Source organism: Mobula hypostoma, chromosome 11 (assembly GCF_963921235.1).
Source record: "Mobula hypostoma chromosome 11, sMobHyp1.1, whole genome shotgun sequence".
Classification (NCBI taxonomy): domain Eukaryota; kingdom Metazoa; phylum Chordata; class Chondrichthyes; order Myliobatiformes; family Myliobatidae; genus Mobula; species Mobula hypostoma.
Genome location: NC_086107.1, coordinates 25,207,883 through 25,228,098, shown reverse-complemented (window position 1 = coordinate 25,228,098; position 20,216 = coordinate 25,207,883). Strand labels below are relative to the sequence as shown.

General features: G+C 42.5%; 1 long non-coding RNA gene across 1 annotated transcript; it reads left to right on the top strand.

The window, feature by feature from the left end:
• The first annotated feature begins 11,017 nt into the window (after nt 1-11,017).
• LOC134354250 (uncharacterized) lies at nt 11,018-19,999 on the top strand. Its single transcript, XR_010019747.1, has 3 exons — nt 11,018-11,062; nt 18,450-18,855; nt 19,575-19,999. It is a non-coding gene; the product is annotated as an uncharacterized LOC134354250 (long non-coding RNA).
• Nucleotides 20,000-20,216: the final 217 nt, after the last annotated feature.

Genomic DNA, 20,216 nt, shown 5'->3' with positions numbered 1-20,216 from the left:
TGAATTTGAAGTTCTCAGCTGTATGGTGTCATTTAAAACAGAAAATTTTGGATCATTCATTTTTCTGCATCACTAAGCCAGTAATTCTGTAATGTATGGATCTATTTCTTCTAGAGCAATGACACTGTCCCCCCACCCCTCAGCACTACATTTGCTCTGTTGTCTGTGCTTGCACATTGTTTTCTCTCTCTCTCTGGCTGCAATGTGAATACGTTAGTTAAAGTCACCTCCAGCATGCATACTTTTATTTAATATATATGTACTTGTGCACTGACACAACAAATTGGCAACAAGTATAAACCTGAATGTCAGAAAATATCATGAACTGCACTGACAGTTATGGGACGAACCTGTGAGTGTCAAACAGCACGAGAAAGCCGAAGGACTTGTGAGTAACAATGAGAGACGTGCTAAATTTAAAGTGAAAATAACATGGTGATGGCTTCAGTCGGGAAATTTGACGAACTTGATAGGGCTAATGAAGACTGGGAGTCATATAATGAGAGGGTTGAACTGTGCAGTAACGCAAACAACGTGGAGGAGCAAAAGAAAGCCCCTACACTTTTTAGCTTAATGGGCCCAAGAACATATCGTCTCCTATGCAACTTAGTAACCCCTGCAAAGCCAGCAAGCAAGACATTCAATGAAATTGTTACAATTTTACAAATTTACTTGAGCTGTAAATTGCTGGTAATAGCTGGGAAATTTAGATTTTACAAAAGGAACCAGTCAAAAGATGAAAGCATTTCTGAATACATTGCAGAATTGTGCAAACTGTCCCAGTACTGTGAACTAGTCAAAGCACTCAAAAGAGGCCACTGTCTGAAAGAGACCTAACCTCAGAATGGGCATTGACCATTGTAATATCGGTAGAGACTACAGCAAAGGTTGCAGCAGAACTACAGAAAAGGAGGTTAGAATGTGAAATGCATAAAATGACCTTGAATGATGTGAAAAGCCAAGAATGTTATCAATGTGCCAAATTCCCCCCATGATGTAAATGACTATTTGTTCAAAGGAAAGGCCTGCAGAAAGTGTCACAGACAAGGTCACATAGAAAGAGTAGGCAAGGCAGACAAAAAGCACAACTGAGTGAAAAGTCTCAAACACAAAGCTAAGCAAATGTATAAAGTTACTGAATGTAAAACAGAATCAGACAATATAGAGTCTGACAAAGGTGAACTGTTATGCTTAGAACTGCATAGCATAACTGAAGCAGATCACAAAATCATTCGATCACAATAGATGTGTCTGGTGTAAAACAGAAAATGGAGCTGGATATTGGGTCAACTTTGTCCATAATTCCAGAAGCTGAGTACAACAAACAGTTTTCTAAGATAACATTAGAGAAGACCTCAATGATGCTAAAAACTTACAGAGGTGAAACAATGTCTCCTAAAGGCAAACTGAAAGTAAATGTGACGTATAGAGGTCAAGCACAACAGTTAGAGCTTTACTTATTGAAAAATGGAGGATCAACACTTTTTGGACATGAATGGTTGAGAAAAATCCAACTAGACTGGCTCTCAATCAAAGCTTTCAGTGTGGCATCAATAGGTAACTGCAGCCCAAATGGTAGCACTAACCTGAGGCTGTCACAGCTGCTTAATGCTAATCAGAAGGTGTTTGAGAAGGGAATAGATAAACAGATTGAAGCTTTGGTCCAAACCTGTTCAGGATTTCAAAAAGTTCAAAATGCACCCCCACAGGCACCATTATACCCATGGGAGTGGCTGTCTTCACCATGGCAAAGAGTACATATTAACTTTACTGAGCCTTTCATGGACTCTATGTTTCTGATTGCTGTGGATGCTCATTCGAAGTGGCCAGGTTTATACCAATGAAGTCAACCACCTCAGCAAGGACTGTCTCCACCCTGAGGACTATCTTCAACAGAAATGGCTTACCAGAACAAATTGAAGAATTCTGACTGTTCATGAAGAAAAATGGCATCAGACGTTTCAACTCAGCTCATCAGCACCCAGCAACAAATCCGTTAGCTGAAAGGTTTATCCAAACCTTCAAGCAGTCCATTAAAGCTATCGACAAGGAGGACATTCCTCTACAGCACAAGAGGGACAGCTTCATTTTTGTGTATTGGAACTCTGTTCATGCAACAACAAATCAAGCACCTACAATGCTGTTCCTGAACAGGAATCTGAGATCTCGCATAGACCTCTGCAGGGAAGTACAGAATAAACACTTCAGCCAGTTGCCAAGTGATGCAGCAAGGAACTTCGAGATTGGACAGCAAGTCCTAGCGCATGATTACCAAGAAGACACGTGGACACCCTATAAGATAGCTACAAGAACTGGACCGCTGTTGTACACAGTGGATGTTGGAGATCAGACATGGCGATGTCATGTGGACCAGATACTGGATGCTCAACTGAAGAACACACCTGAGTCCATTGTATCCAACAAGGTGGACACTTTACAGTCACTAGACTTACCTCTCAGTGATGATCATGTCGCTGACAGCAACACAACACCGGAAACCAAGAATGTTGTTTTAGACAAGACAATTACCAAACCTCATGCCACCCCAAAGGCCCAGAGGTACGATGAAAACATTATCGATGACAAGTCACCTGCCAAACCTGAAGCCACTCCACAGGTCCAGAGGCGCTATCCTAAAAGAAACAGGGCACCACCCAAAAGACTGAACCTTTAGAACTCTGAAGGTAGTTGTGGACTGTTATTGTGAATGCATGTTTATTTGGAATATGGGTTTATGAAAAAGAAATTGAATGTTTCGTACATATGTCATTTTATGCTGCATTAATCTAAAGGAGGAGGAAGTGTAATGTATAGATCTATTTCTTTTAGAGCAATGACCCCTCCCCCTTAGCACTACGTATTGATCTGTTGTCTGCGCGTGCGCTTTGTCTACGCATCCATAGTGTTCTCTCTCTCTCACTGCAATGTGAATACGCCAGTTAAAGCCATCTCCCACAAGCATGCTTTTATTTAATATATGTGTAGTTGTGCACAGACACAAAAAATTCAACACATATACATTGTACTTCTTAATTTGATATTTTTAAAAACTACCTTCCATTATTGAGTGCATTCCACAAGGACACATTTTAAGACCATAAAATCTTAAGATTTAGAAACAGAATTAAGCCATTTGGCCCATCAAGTCTGTTCCACTATTTAATCACGGCTGATCCATTTTCCCTCTCAGTTTCAATCTCCTTCCTTTCCCCCCGTATCTCTTCAGGCCCTGACTAATCAATAATCTATCCACCTCTGTCTTAAATATGCATTAAGACTTGGCCTCCACAGCTGCCTATAGCAATGAATTCCACAGATTCACTACTCTTTGGCCAAAGAAATTACTCCTCATCTCCATTATAAAAAGACTCCCCTCTATTCTGGGGTTGTGTCCTCTGGATTTAGACTCTCCCACCGAAGGAAACATCCTCTCCACATCTACTCAATCAAGACCTTTCATCATTTGATAGGTTGCAATTAGGTCAAGTGAATTCCAGTGAATAAAGGCCTAGTGTATTCAAACACTCTTCGTATGATAAGCCGTTCAATCCTGGAATCATTTTTTGTGAGCCTCCTGTGAGCCCTCTCCAGTTTCAGCATGTCCTTCTAAGATAAGGGGCTGAAATTTGCTCACAATAGTCCAAGTGAGACCTTACCAGTGTTTTATAAAGTCTCAGCATTTATCCTTGCTTTTATATTCTAGTCCTCTTGAAATAATGCTAATGTCGCATTGCCTTCCTCACCACAGACTCAACCTGCAAATTAATCTTTAGGGATTCCTGCACAAGGACTCCCAAGTCCTTTTGCATCTCAGTTTTTTGAATTTTCTTTCCATTTAAAAAATGTTTATCCTTTCATTTCTTCTACCGAAGTGCATGGCCATACACTTCCTGACACTGTATTCCATCTGCCAGTTCTTTGCTCATTCTCCCAATCTGTCTAGGTCCTTCTGTAGCCTCTCTACTTCCTCAATATGACCTGCCACTCCACCTATCTACCTAATGGCAGCTTCACAAACTTGAACTTCCAGCATACTGCTAGTGTCTTCCATAGTGTAGTCTGATGCAAAATACTTATTGAGTTCATCCGCCATTTTCTTGTCCCCCATTACTACCTCTCCAGCAACATTTTCCAGTGGTCTGATATTGACTCTTGGCTCCCTTTTACACTTTATATATATGAAGAAACTTCTGGTATCCTCTTTAATATTATTGGCTTGGTTACTTTTGTATTCCATTTTTACCTTCTTAATGACTTTTTTAGTTGGCTTCTGTTGTTTTTGTTTAAAGTGTCCCAATCCTCTCATTTTCCACCAATTTTTGCTCTATTATATGCCCTTGCTTTGGTTTTTATGCTGGCTTTGACTTCTCTTGTTAGCCACGGTTGTGTCATCTTGTCTTTAGAATATATATTCCTCTTTGGGATGTATGTATCTCATGCCTTCTGAATTGCCTGCAGAAATTCCAGCCATTGCTGCTGTGCTATCATCACTGCCAATGTTCTTTTCCAGTCAATTCTGGCCAACTCTTCTCTCATGCCTCTGTAATTCCCTTTACTCCACAGTAACTCTGATGCATCTGACTTTAGCTTCTCCTTTTCAAACTTCAGGATGAATTCTATAATATTATGATCATTTGTCCCTAGGGGTTCCTTTACCTTAAACTCGCTAATCAATTCCGGTTCATTGAAGAACACTCAATCCAGAATAGCTGATCCCTTAGTGGGACTCAACCAGGAATTGCTCTAAAACGCCATCTCACAGGCATTGTGGAAATTCCCCCTCTTGGGATCCAGCACCAACTTGATTTTCCCAGTCTATCTGCATATTGAAACCCCCATGACTATTACAACATTGTCCATTTGGTATGCATTTTCAATCTCCCATCGTAATTTGTAGACCACATACTTACTACTGTTTAGGAGTCTATTTACAACTCCCTTGCGGTTCCTTTGCTTTTTTCACAATGAATCAACACCTTTTGATCCTACCTCACCTCTTTCTAATGATTTTATTTTATTTTTTACCAACAAAGCAACACCACCCCCTCTGCCTTCCTGCTTATCTTTTTGATACAACGTGTATCTTTGGACATTAAGCTCCCATCCATAATCTTCTTTCAGCCATGATTCAGTGATGCCTACAACATCAAAATGCCCATCTATAACTGTGCTACAAGTTCATCTACCTTACTCCATATACTGCACGCATTCAAATATAACAACTTCCGTCCTGTATTCACCCTTCTCGATTCTGCTGACTGCAATTTTGCTCTATCATCAGCCTCGTCTTGCTAAGAATCTCACTACTCACTGCCTCTGTTTGTAAGCCAACTACCTCATCCTCAGCAATATCACTCCAATTCCCACACCCCTGCCAAATTAGTTTAAACCCTCCTGAACAAGTCTAGCCAACTTGCCTGCAAGGATATTGAACCCCCACGGGTTCAGGTGTAACCTTTCCCTTTTGTATAGGTCATACCTTTCCAAGAAGGAATCCCAATGATCCATTGATTTAGACTCCTGTTCCCTGCGTCAGTTCCTCAGCCATGTATTCACCTGAGAAATTATCCTATTCTTACCCTCACTGCACCTGGTAGGTGGCACAGGCAGCAATCCAGAGATTACTACCTTGGAGGTCTTCTGAAACATCTTAATCCTCAAACATCTGTAGAAATGACCAATCTTCAGAATTGAGAAGAAATGTGATCTAAGTGATTTTCTCCGTGGAATGATTGTTGGTGCCAGACAGGGTGGTTTGAGTATCTCAGAAACTGCTGAACTCCTGGGATTTTCATGCACAGTGGTCTCTAGAGTTTACAGACAATGATGCAAAAACAAAAATACATCAATGGAGCAGCAGTTCTTTGGGCAAAAATACCTTTTTAATGAGAACGATCAGAGAAGAATGACCAAGCTGGTTCAAGCTGATAGGAAGTTAGCAGTAACTCAAGTAACCATTTGTTACAACAGTAGAGTGCAGAAAAGTATCTCTGAACACAGAACATGTCAAACGAAGTGAATGGGCTAGAATAGCAGAAGACCAAACTTGGTTTCACTGCTGTACTGAATAAAGTGCCCGTTGAGTATATGTCTGAATATAATTGCGATGAGAATGAAGGTGTCATGACTAGTCAGTAGGCAGATCACACCAAATTTGATGGTATAGTGGACAGAGAAGAAGGTTATCTAAGATACAACAAGATCTAGATCAATTGGGAAAGTGAGCAAACAAATTGCAGATGGGATTTAACTCAAACAAAAGTGATGCATTTTGGGAAGATAAGTAAGGGCATGGCAAGTACAGTCAATGACAGGGCCTTGGAGAGTGTTGCAGAATAGAGGGTGCAAGGGGTAAAACTGCATAGTTCCCTGAAAGTGGTAACACAGTTAGACAGGTTGGTGAATTAGACTGGCTTTTATTGGTTGAGGCACTGAGTACAAAATATGGAATGTCATATTACAACTGTACAAGGCATTGATGACACTGCCTTTAGATATTGTCCACAGTTCAGCTTGGCACGTGATAGTAAGGATGGGATTAAGCTGAAAAGGGTGCAGAAGATTCACAAGCATATTGCTAGGACTGGAAAGGTAAGTTCCATGGAGAGACCATGTAAGCTGGTCTCTTAAGCAAAGGAGGTTGAGGGGTGACATTAGAGAGGGTTATAAAGTAATGAGAGATATAGATAAAGTCAGGTGGTGGGTTGGAGAAATGTCTCTACCAGAGGAGGTGTGATGCACTCCTTCCCTCTGCTAGCCTACAGGTCACCCTTGGGCAAGGTGTAGCACCTGCTTAGTAGCCTGATTAAGGACACATGAAACCATGGGAGCAGTTGGTAGCTTGGTCATATGTGCAACTGATGCATATCACAAGTCCTGGTTATGCGACCACAGATGCCAGGCAGACAATCTCTGAAGAGTATTGATAATGGCTGGGGTCACCCATCTTGTAAAGACACTGCCCAGAAGGCAATAGCAAATCACTTCTGTAGATGAAACCATGATGATATAATGATGATGATGATCAATAAGGTGGGTAGATGGACACAGTTTTTTTTTCCCCCAGGGGAGTATAAATCCAGAGCGCATAGGTTTAAGGTGAAAGGTGAATGACTTAAAAGGGATCTGAGGGGCACGTCTTTCATAAAGATGGTGGTGGGTATATGGAATGAGCTGCCAGAGGAAGTGGTAGGGGTCAGAAGAATTCAAACTTCCAAAAGACATTAGAACACGTAAATGGATAGCCATGGATTAAAAGAATATGGGCCAAATTCAGGCAAATGGGACTAGCTCACTGGACACCCAGGTCAGCATGGATGAGTAAGACAGATTTACTCCAAGGTGTACATATAACAACGCCTCTGAATAAATTTACCTGTTACTTTTCTGAACTCCAAGGAATGCAGATCAAAACTATTTAACCTCTCTTGGTAGGACAATCCTCTCAGAACAGTAATTAACCTATTGAATCTCCTTGTTATGGCCTCTAAATATTACTAAACACAGTATTCCAGGTGAGTACTCACCAATATCCTGTATAATTGCAAAATAAAAACACCCAATTTCCTTATTACTCCGTCTGTGAACTTTGCTGCACTCCCTCTGTTACTCATATTGTTTCCAAAATAGGGAAATCAGAGATTTACATAAGCCTCCAGAGGTTGTCTCACCATAGATTTATATAAATAAAGCAATCATAAGACCATAAGATATAGGAGCAGGATTAGGACATTTGGCCCATTAAATCTCCTCCACTATTTGATCATGGCTGATCCATTTCCCTCAACCCCACCTTCTGTCTTCTTCCCATAACCTTTTATGTCTTGACCCATGAACAATCTATCAACCTCCACATTAAGTACACCCAATTTCCTCCAGGATTAATAAAGTATGACTATGACAATGACCTGGTCTCCACAGCCGCCTCTGCAAGGAATTCCACAGATTCTCCACCCTCTGGCTAAAGAAATACCTCCTCGTCTCTGTTCTAAATGGAAGTCCTCTATTATGAGTTTGTGCCCTGTTCCTAGACTCCCCCACTATAGGAAACATCCTCTCATATCCACTCGATCTATGCCTTTCAACATTTGATAGGTTTCAATGAGATCTCCCGTCTTTCTACTAAATTCCAGTGGGTACAGACCTAGAGCCATCAAACACTTCACCTATGATAAGCCTTTCATTCCCAGAATCATTTTCACGAACCTCCTTTGAACCGTTTCCAATGTCAGCACATCCTTTCTTAGATAAGGGGCCCAAAACTGATTACAATACTCCAAGTGAGGCCTCATCAGTATCTTGGAAAGCCTCAAAATTATATTCATGTTTTTATGTTCTAGTCCTCTTGAAATGAATGCTAACATTGCAATTGCCTTCCTCACCACCAACTCAACCTGCAAGTTAACCTTTAAGGAATTCTGCATGAGGGCTCCAAGTCCATTTGCACCTTGGATGTTTGAATTTTCTCCCTGTTTAGAAAACAGACTATGCTTTTATTCCTTCTGCCAAAGTGCATGACCATACACGTACTGGCACTGTATTCCATCTGTCCCCTCTTTGCCCATTTTCCTAATCAGTCTACGTCCTTCCTCATACTAATGGCCCCTCCACCTATCTTCGTATCACCTGCAAATTTGGCAACAACGCCAACAATTCCGTCATCCAAATCATTGACACACAACGTAAAAAGGAGCAGTTTATTTATTTTCCCTCTCACCCCCATTCTCCTGCCATCTCCCCATAACTTTTGATATCAAGAATCCATCAACTTCTGCAATAAATATACTCAATGACTTGGCCTTCACAGTTCATTGTCTGTGGCAATGAACTCCACAAATTCACCACCATCTGGTTAAAGAAATTCCTCCTCACCTCTGTCCTGAAGTGGTATTCTTCTATTTAGAGGCTTCACCCTCTGGTCCTAGACTTCCCCACTATAGGAAATATCCTCTCTGTTAAGAAATGTAGAGGAACCTTGACCCAAGTGCAGATTAGCAGAGACAATTTAGCAGCAAGCAATGACTTTAATGGCAAGGCAACTGATTGAGAGTGGCTGGTTCAATGAATGAAGAAGGATTGTGGATGAGAGCTGAATTCAAATAGGCTACAGGTGATGAGTTAGAAGCGAGTGGCACATGACTCGTATTAGCTGGATGGAGACTGGGAGGAGCCTGACAGGAACCCCCTGCCCCTCGGCTGACACCGACACCCAAGGGATCTGGAGGGATCCAGTTGAACTGCTTGATAAGGAATGGATCCAAGATGCAACTGGAGGGTACCCAAGATCTTTCCTCCATTCCATGCCCTCCCCAGTTGACCAGGTACTGCACATCCCATCCACAACAAATGTGAACTATCAAGTGGTGAGCTGTGTACCTTGGACCTCCTTCTACCATCTAAGGCTCTGGAGGTGCCGGCTCAGATGGATTAAGTGGTCCATGGGCTTGAGGCAGGGCATGTGGAAGGTAGGTGTGATCCTGAGGGATGATGGCAGCTGGAGACAGTAAGTGACTGGATTGATGTGGCGGGTAATCTTAAAGTGATCAATGAACCTGGGCAAGAGTTTGCAGGAGTAGATGCACTGGGGCAGATATCGGGTGGACAGCCAGATACGGTCCCTCGGCCAGAGTAGTTTGCTTGGGCCCTGATGGCAGTTATCCTGGCAGAAGGAGGCACGATTGGCAGCTGGCATGGCCCTTCCTGCCCTCTTCCAAGCATTAAGGCAGCAGCAAACTAGGGCCCTGTCATATGGAATCTCCACCACTGGCTTCTCCACATGCAACAACAAGGTTTGGTGGACATTAAGTACTTCAAAAGGTGACATACCTGAGGCAGAGGAACTGTGTAGATTGTGGGACCGCTAGGCTCAGATACTTCTTCCATGTGGAAGAGTTAGAGGTGGTGAACCATTGCAAAAACTTCTCCAGTTGCTAGTTAGTTCTTTTGGATTGACTGTTTGGTCTGCGGATGATAGCCAGGGGATAAAGTCAGTGAGGTGCAGAGGAGGGAACAGAAGGCTTGCCAGGATGTGAGAGGAACTGTGGAGTCCGTTCCGACACAATGTCCCGAGGGAAGGCATGGAGGCGAACTACATGTTGGAGCACCAGGTCTGCCCTCTCAAAGGTTGACTGAAGTTTGGTGATGGCAATGAAGTGGGCTGCTTTGGAGAACCAGTTCACCCGGTCATGATCACCATGGCCACATCAGAAGGTGGCAAACCTGTGATGAAATCCATGATGATGTGGGACCCAGGCCAACATCACCAGTATCAATTGAGCTTCTTAGTTACATCCTGTTGACAAAATTGGGAAGATTCCATTGTCTGCATGCCCAGCATTATAATCCCAAAACACACTCTGCTTCTAAACTCTGTCGCTGGAAGAGATTGCCAAGCAGTCAAAGAAAAAGATTCAAGGATGTGCTCAGTAAAGAAATGTAGCATCCTCAAAAACTCTCGAGAACCCCTGGTATATGACTGGTCAAAATGGAGAAGGAGCATTTGGGGTGATATAGAGATCTTGCATGGAAGCACACAGAAGTACAGTATAAACAGTAGAAGGACTGAACTACCTCACAAGCTATTCACTCACTTTCCCCATCAGACTCTATCTATTCCATCTAGATCCTGTAGTTCCCATCTTGGCTTCGTTAACAAGCTCAGAATCCAAAAAGTCAGAGTAGAAGTAAGACAAATTCAATCACAAGGGTTTGCTCAGGAAGATGAATTCTTCTTACTAACCATTGAGTTTTTACTGCCTTACTTTCTAAAGTTGATTCTTAATCTATCATAAAATGGCTTGACTCCTTGCTCTCCAATGCTGAGGAATCTGTCCTGGCCAGTGGATACCAGCCAGAGGATGGGATGGGCTGCTCTTTGACCCCCTGGAGTTGGGTGGCTAAGATAATCAATGCCTCCAAACTTCTTCTGTTTGTCTCCTGTTTATGATTTATAGGATGTTGGAAACAAATGGACTAACTAAATAGACAAAGCAGAGTTCAACGATTACGGACGTGAGGTGTCAGATTGGAATGGCTGGATTTGTTCTCCCTGGAAGCAGAGGAGGTAGGGGGATATCTGATAATGGTATTTAAAATTATAGGGGGATCAATAGGTCCGATAATAAAAAATTTTAAACAAGAGGCATAGTTGAGAGGTAGGGAGATTAGAGGCCAGATCTTCAAACGTATATTTCCTTTAGAGTGGGATGATAGTATAGGAGTTAGGGCAACACTATTACAGCGTCAGTAATCAGGCTTCAATTCCACCTCTGGCTGTAAGAAGTTTGTATGTTCCTCAGGTGACTTTATGGGTTTCTCCAGGCGCTCTGCTTTCCTTCCACATTTCAAAGACTTGTGGATAAGTAGATTAATTGGTCATATGGCTGTAATTGGGTGGCACGAGCTTGTTGGGCCAGAAGGTCCTGTTATCATGCAGTATCTCTGAATAAATAAGTTAATGAATTAAATTATTAACGGAAGAGATTCTGCAGATGCTGGAAATCTAGAGTAACACATACAAAGTGCTGGAGGAACTCAGCAAGTCAGGCAGCATCTATGAAAATGAAAAAATAGTTGACATTTCGGGCTGAGAGCATTCATCAAAACTGGAAAGGAAGAGAGAAGAGGCCAGTATAAAAACGTGGTGGGAGGAGGGGAAGGAGGACTAGCTAGAAGGTGATAGGAGCCAGTTGAGTAGGAAAGGTAAATGGGTGGAGAAGAAAGAACCTGATAGGAGAGGAGAGTGAATTGTTAGAGAAAGAGAAGAAGGAGGGGTACCATCAGGAGGTGATAAGCAGTTGAGCATAGGGGCGAGAGGACAGAGTGCAGAATAGAAAAAGAGGAAGGGGGAAGGGAAAAGAGAAAAGCAGAAAAATATTACCAGAAGGAGAAATCGATGTTCATGCCATCAGGTTGGAGGCTACCAGATGGAATATGAGGAGTTGCTTCTCTACCCTGAGAGTGGCCTCACTGTGGCAAAAGAGGAGGCCGTATGTTGACATTTTGGAACGGGAATGGGGATAGTAATTAAAATGCTTGGACACCTGCAAAATCCACTTTTGGTAGATGGAGTAGAGGTGCTCCACAGACTCCTCAGACTCCACAGACAGTCCACAGACTCCTCTTCTGCCACGATGAGGCAACTCTCAGGGTGGAGGAGCAACTCCTCATATTCTGCCTAGGTTGCCTCCAACCTGATGGCATGATGATCGATTTCTCCTTCCAGTAATATTTTTCTTTTCCCCTCCCTCTTCCTTCTTTTATTCCTCACTCTGGGTTCTTACCACTTCTCCTTACCTGCCTATCGCCTCCCCCAGTGCTTCACATCTTACATTCTAGTTAGATTATGAGGACACTCAGTTCTCCTTTATTGCCAGTTAGAAATGCATGCATTAAAAAATGATACAACATTCCTCAAGAATGATATCACAAGAAAACACAGGACAAACCAAGACTAAAACTGACAAAATCACATAATTATAACATATAGTTACAACAGTGCAAAGCAATACCATAATTTGATAAAGAGCAGACCATGGGCGCGGTAAAAAAGTCTCAAAGTCCCGATAGTCCATCACCTCACGCAGACGGTAGAAGGGAGAAACTCCCCCTGCCATGAACCTCCAAGCGCCGCCAACTTGTCGATGCAGCACCATTGGAAGCACCCGACCGCAGCGGACTCTGAGTCTGTCCGAAAACTTCGAGCCTCTGACCAGCCTCTCCGAGCACCATCCTCTGCCGAGCGCTTCGACCCCACCCCGGCCGCTGAGCAACAAGCAAAGCTGAGAACTCGGGGCCTTCTCCTCTGGAGATTCTGGACCACACAGTAGCAGCGGCAGTGAAGCAGGCATTTCAGAAGCTTCACCAGATGTTCCTCTGTGCTGTCACGTCCATCTCCATCAAGTCAGGATTGTGCATGGCACCCTACTTGACAAATAACAGACGTCACCACTGGAGTGGCCGCTGCGAGCTGCGTCACGCCGCCATCTTCTCCTCCCGCCTTAGACCTCCTTCCCTTCCCTCTGCCTTTTTATCCTGGTGTCTTCCCCTTCCTTTCCAGTCCTGATGAAGGGTCTTGGTTTGATACATCGATTGTTTATTCATTTTCATAGATGCAGCCTGACCTGCTGAGTTCCTCCATCATTTTGTGTTACAATAAATAAGACTAGAGGTCATCGATTTAGAGCAAAGGGTAAGAAATTTAGAGGAGATGTGTGGGGAAGCTTTTTCACTCGGAGATCAGAGAGTGCTTGGGTGAGAACACTGGAGAAAGGGGTGGACAGCACTTAAGAAATGTCTGGACCAATGGTTCCTAAAGTATAAGATATTGCCTCCCCACTTGGGTTTGGTGAGAATTTCTAACAGGGCAATAAAGATAAAGGGGGCAGGGGGTACTCAGAAGCAAGGGGTGCAGTGGAGGGATTACAGACTTAATCCTAAAAACAAATTACTTATTATAAGCGTTTGATCCTCAGTGCCTCATAATTGATTACAATGATCACGTAATCACCTCTTGCTAACCCACTGATCTCTTAGACTTTGCTCGAAGTGTGTTATAGTTGTTGAAAAGCGATGGGAGACTTTTGTATTTGGCATATCATGAGAAATCTGTACTGAAGAAATCATGTTATTTCTGGGTCCAGCCCGTGCATTATTGCCATTCACTACTGTAGTACAGTGCTAGCAAGTACAATACCCATTCTCTAATCACACAGTAACACAATTCCTGTCAATTAGGGCACGCTGTACAATGGGGTGAAGTTCAGAATCTGCCCTTTCAAGTGGTCTTAACGCTTCCTCTAGCCGATGACCTAACTGAGATATCGCTGCCCCAGTTAATGTACCTTCAGGCAGGAAGTCAGGGTTTGCCTGAGTTATAATGATGTCATGACTTTCCCCTTTATTGATCGCAGCACTTGAGGTTGGACTTGAAAAATAGGAAATTGACAGTAGTTGTTAATCCATAATGAAAATGGCAGAAGCAGGCCAAAAAAAAAGGAAGTGCAGGCAGTGTAGTGTGGAGTTCCTGAAGTATAGATTTATACCAGCACAAGACAATCAACAGCAGCCAATACTTCTCTTGTGTGAAAAGGATTTTACAAAGGAAGGAATGAAATCATCCAAGCTACTTGAAAATCTGAAGAGGATACACTCTGATAAAGCACAGAATAATGGGACTTATTTTCGGTCACATTGTGGAAACTTTCAGAAACGGAAAACACATGTTTGCCAGCACTTCACAGCAAAACCATGATAGCTTTCCTGCTTCATACAGCATTTCACTGTTCATTGCTAAATCTGATATTCCCAAACAAGGGGAGAAATACTGATTCTGACAACAATAAGGAAGGTTCTGAAAACGGTTTTGCCAAAGTCACCAAACCAAATGACTGAAATGATTCTGCTCAGTGACAGCTCTGTTTAAAAACAAATAGATGAGATGTCTGAGAATGTGGAACACCAATTGTGCAACATACTTAGGACAACAGATTCACTCTGCATTTGGATGAGTCGGGCAACTTTGCCAGGCAACAAATCTTTGCTTCTTGTTTATGTTTGCATCATAAAAGATGAAAACAAGGTTCAAGAGTTGTCATTTGCAAGGGGACTAGAAACAGATATGAAGGGGGAGTCAATATTTCTGGATGTTGAGCAATTTTGCAAAGAGAAGGACATTTCGCTCACAAACGTTCTTGCTTGTACAACAGATGGGGCACAATGAATGGTAGGATACCACCGTAGGAATACTATTCTCTCAAAAAATGCTCTATCTAACATATTTACCATTCTCTAGGTGATTCACAAATAACACCTTGTCACAAAAAATCTAACTAAACAGCTGCACCAATCATTAATAAGCTTATTACAGCGGTAATTAAAATCAAGTCCCATGCTATTAATTCTCAACTAATTTAAGAGCTTTGTATTGAGAATGATGAAAAGTTTGAATACTTCCTGTTACACATTGGACTCGGGTGGCATCCAAAAGGGAACTGCCTGAAATGCTTTTATGCACATTTTGAAAATTTGATAAAATTCTTTGCAGACTCAAATGCTTCAACTCAAGAATATTAGGCATGACGCTGCTCATTTGTCAGAATTATTTGCAAAGATAAATGAAATCATTCTTTATTTGCAAGGAAATGGTGCGAATCTTCAAAATTCTTTATAGCTTTTATGTAGAGTTTTTATGTTTTTATGGAGGTGATTTAGTTAGTACTCAGGTTCCTGGGAAGGTATCCTGAGTTCAAAGTGAGATTGCATATTACAGCTAATCTTCCTTCACATTACTTTGAGGCTCAGTAATTTTATTGAGCCTCACACTGCTAGTGCAATGCAGTTTGTTTAATTGCACTACTCTGAACAGTATAATGGTGTACTCATACAAATTTCACGGAGGGAGGGTTTGAAAATGATACAAATTATTTTCTCTCTTTCTCTTTCTTTCGCTCCTTTTCTTCCTCTCCCACCCCTTTACACCTCCCTCCCACACACCTTGTATAGATTACAGATGTTTGGTTCTCTCAGGATTTATGTAAAAGTAAGAAAGAATAAACGACATTTCCTTTGAACTTAAGAACCAATGAAAACTTCCCTTCAAAACCCAAAGAGCGAATAAAAGCAGAAAACACCAGCAGTGTTCAGGGCTTGAAGCATTAATTGTTTCTTTCCTAATGGCTGCTGTTTAACCTGCTGATTGGTTCCAGCGTTTTGCGATTTTATGTCAGGTTTCCAACATTTGAAGACTTGCTTTGGATCGGATTAAGCTTCTGTGTCTCTGTAATAGATTGTTAACACTGAGGCTGAGGGAAGAGCCCTGCACACCAGACTCAGTCAGTAGAAAAAGAAATACAGAATCAAAATAATCCAAGCAGAAATGGCCAGTATCGCAGTGGAAAGAACAAGTTTCCTAAAGTTGCACATTTGGATGTTGAGGTTTGCAGGCTGCAATGTGCCCAGAAGGACGATAAGGGTGCACTGGGCCTTGTTGTAATAGTTTAGTGGGCCACAGACAGAAAAGTCAAAGAGGGCAGGATCAGAATCTGGTTTATTATCATGGATATATGCCATGAAATTTGTTGTACTGTAGTTGCAGTACAAGGACATAAAAGCTCATAAGTTACAAGAATAGTTAACAGAGCAAAAGAAGGAATAATGAAATAGTTTTAATGGGCTTATGGGCCGTTTAGAACTCTGATGACAGAGTGGAAGAAGGTATTCCTAAATTGATGAGTGTGCATCTTTAGACTCCTGTACCTCCTTCACTATTAGTTCTAATATTGTTTCTTGATTGTGTTGAGGCCACAGGTTGATGTCAAAAGTAAGTGAGGCCCACCATACTAAGAGATTGTTATCTGGCCCTTACAGTTAAAATCCTGAGGGAACCTGACAGGGTTTATTGGGAAACAGGTTTGCTGTTTTATGGGAGAATCACACGGCTTTGGGATGTACGAGGACCCAAGAGCAGAAGGAGGTCACAGGGAGAATTCACAAACTCCAACGGGGAGCACCCACGCTCAGGGTGAAACCTTGGTTACTGAACTCTAGAGCTGTCTCTCTGTTAGGGTCTTGATTTTTAGTAAAGAATTTAGGGTCTAGAGTGGGAGCAGAATAATGTTAGTGAAATGAATCCAGATATAAAGCACTTGCATGGATTGGACAATCTGGAATTTTTCACAGACTGGGAAAGTTGCTGGTGATCTGACAGAGGTAAATACAATGGTGAGGGATGAAGAGAGAGCAGAGAGAGGGAAGCTCTACACTTCAGCCATTGGGTCACAAGCTGGAGAAAGGAGAAAGAAGGGTCTTCGCATGAAATGTCTGCTTAATCCCCTCCATTGAGACTGCCTGATTTGCTGACTTTCTCCAGCATTTTGAGTGTTGGTGTATAATGAAGACATTTAGTAAATAAGCTAAGAATGATGAAAGGAATTAAATTTTTACATTTCAATTATTAGCCATCTGGAGGGAAATGGCTGTTGGAATAATGGAGGCAGTTTCCTATGTAGACTTCACTCAGGAGTGATAGTGTTCCATCAGGACCCCATGAATGGGGTCAAGGCAGTGACATAGGAAAGGACAAAGTTTGCAAGTGGTCACTGGGAGAGGTATGACATTTGCAAGGTTAGTGGTCTCGTAAGAGATTAAATGGACTCTTAAAAACTCACACTTGTTTCTCAATCATACTTTTATTTGTGCACAAGGAGTACAGAGCAGCCTCTGTCACCAAGCATCTGGTCTGAACAGAGAAATGCCATTTTTACGCCAAATTGACCAGCAGTTATGGATATTGACAATTTTGTTAACTGTGTATGTTCAGATTCCTGACTTTCAAGAACAATCACAATTCACAATACAGATGTTAAAAGTCTATATAAACTATAAGCTAACAACTGATGATACTTCAAAGTTAATAAAATAATTATCCCTTAGCTGCTGTGTGGTTTGCATTTTGACTACATCCTTATCTTGTCTCCTTTTGCCAAATGGCTCCAGTCCCTGGCTGTGCAACAGGAAACTGTACTGTACCTTTCTTGTCTGGGCTGACTGCATAGCATCTATCCTTGCCTGGACATTATGATAATCCTTACCTTACCATAGCTTCCACTGGGAGTGTTCGAGGCAGGGTGCCAGGAGTGGGACCATGGACACGGGAAGCTCTCAAAAATGTGAGGATATACTTAAGGAGACAGTAGGAGAGGGCTAGTGTTCACAGGAGGTTATCATTAACACCAGTTTGTTTTCTCGGGGACTGCAAGAAGTGGGACAATATTCATAAGAAGTGTCCACAAATATAATGTTTATTATTTATTTAAGTTTCTCCATGCAACAATTATCTTTATTTCCCAATTCTTTAAGGTTACTGTACATTAAACTGGGAAAAATAACTGAAAATGTTTTGTGCAATGTCTCAGCCATTTCCCTGTCCCCATTTACCTGAACACTGAATCATCCTTAACCAGATAAGAGGGCAGGGGGAACAATCCCAACCTCTTCCATTCCCAAGGTCGCAGATCCAAGATCACCATGGAAATCAGTTCCTTTCTTCACCCTAATCACATCATTGTAACCCAGCCACTGAACACGGCTTTTACTAAATAAGGAGATGTTGAGGTGTGACCTCTCAGGGAGTGGTCGAACCCTGGCACCACAAGGCCACTGTGAAACCAGTGGAATATGTCACAATGAGATGCAGCATCACAGCAGGTTTCAAACTTAAGTCACCAGGAAATCAGAGACAGAATAAGCTGCCCTTCAGTGCTACTACAGGAGATATTGAGGTTCACCTGGTGCCCAAGTAACAGATCTAGTTCTTGGATCTTCCAGCTCAGCTGCACTCCCAAAGGGGTAGAACTGATAGAGCCAAGATCTGGTGAATTCAAACCTACAGCGTAGCAGGACCACAATGGGTTGAAAGGTCTCATTGTGAACTCTGGAGTTTTTCTTTTCAGTGGGATTTCATATTGGCCTCGACTACTTTTCCCGATCTGCATCTTCAGTCTCTGAGGTCGTAAACTGAAACAGATGCAGACTGTGGAAGCGAACACATCCTGTCAAGGGGATGAAGCTTCTGGGAGAGGAAGAGCTGTAGCTGGGATGGAATAGGTCAAAGAAGGACATGGAGTATCTGTGGAGCATTCACCATAACGGCACCACAATGGATGAAGGACTTCTTCATGAGTTTCAGGATCTTGTTCCGGTGGGATTTCATCTTAGCCTTGTCTGACTTTGCTGGACTAAATCTTCCACATTAAACCTCTGAAGAGATACAGGTGTGGAGAATGTGGAGACTTCTGGAGGGGAAGGAAGAAACCTGCACAAAATGGAGAGATTCCTAGAAAGAGAATGCTAGTAAAGGTGAGTAAAAATAATGATTCTTTCCACTCCTTTGGGGAGGTAATTATTAGAATGATAGTCTTCGGGAGGGATGATAGATTAGTTATTTGGATTAAGGGTCAGCACAGGGTAAGGCAAATATGGCTAATTACTGCTTTGTGCCCACTCCCCTTGTTGATCCTGAGCAGTTGCTAAGGAGTTGCTCTCAGGGTGACGTCAACAAAGGACTTTCAGTGATGTCAGATGGTAACCATTGTCTTACTGCAGACAGTGATCCTGCTGCAGTGCTTCACCATATATCGGAACCTAGAAGTGTCAAACAGTCTTGTGGCGGTCCTGTTGTAATCTATGTCTTAATGATTTGGAGGAGAATGTAGGTCGAACAATTAGTGTTTGTGGATGTCACCAAAACTGGTGAGTGGTGAAAGTGAGCATTGGGAAACCAACTGGGGAAGTGGGCCAAGGAATGCCAGGTGCAATATAACCAGGAGAAATATGACATGATAGATTTTGGGGAGTTAAACCAGCGTAGAACATACAGAGCAAATGATAGGTCCCAGGGGAGAGTTGTGGAACAGAGAGACCAGGGGTATAAGTTCCCTGAAAGTGACAACACAGGTAGACAGGGTGGTGAAGAAGGTGTGGACAGATTCTCTTGCTGTGTAACTCTGTGACTACATGTGCAGTTATTGTCTAGTTGTCTGCTGGTGAACTTACACTTGCTTTTTCTTCTCCCTTAGGGACATGCCTAAAGGAAACTGTGGTCTCTGGCTAACTGGGAAAGTGGGCCAAGGAATGGCATGTGGATTGTAACTGGGACAAATGTGACATGATAGATTTTGGGAAGTTAAACCAGCACAAAACATACAGAACGAATGCTAGGTCCGAGAGAAACAGGGGCTTTCACTGTACGAGCTAGTGATGGAACCGTGAGTGACCATTCCATGATAAAAACCCAAGACAGCAGCTCTCAACTGCGATTGACCCGATGCTCCTCAGATCAGTCCCATCCACCTCTTGGTGCCAACTGGACAGCCTCAGCCATTCCCCTTCAAGGACTGAGTGAGGCATAGAGATGGAGTGAAACCATCTCTCTCACATCAGGACCATTTCTATCCTTTCTATTCCAGGATCGGAAGGTTCACCCTTCCACCTCTAAATCTGTGTTGATGGTAATATATTACGAATTTTAAAAATTGCCATTTCTGTGTGTTGATGGGAGTTTGTTTCAGGGTGAAATTTGACAATAGGTTCTCCCTCGGGTCCAACCTTCACTTCCATTCTCTGAGTCCCCACATTGACAACGGGATCTGCTGCGTGGTGCACTGACATGGAGAGAGCCCAGTCCATAGGGTCAATTCTGGCCAGTGGCAGCTGGGGTC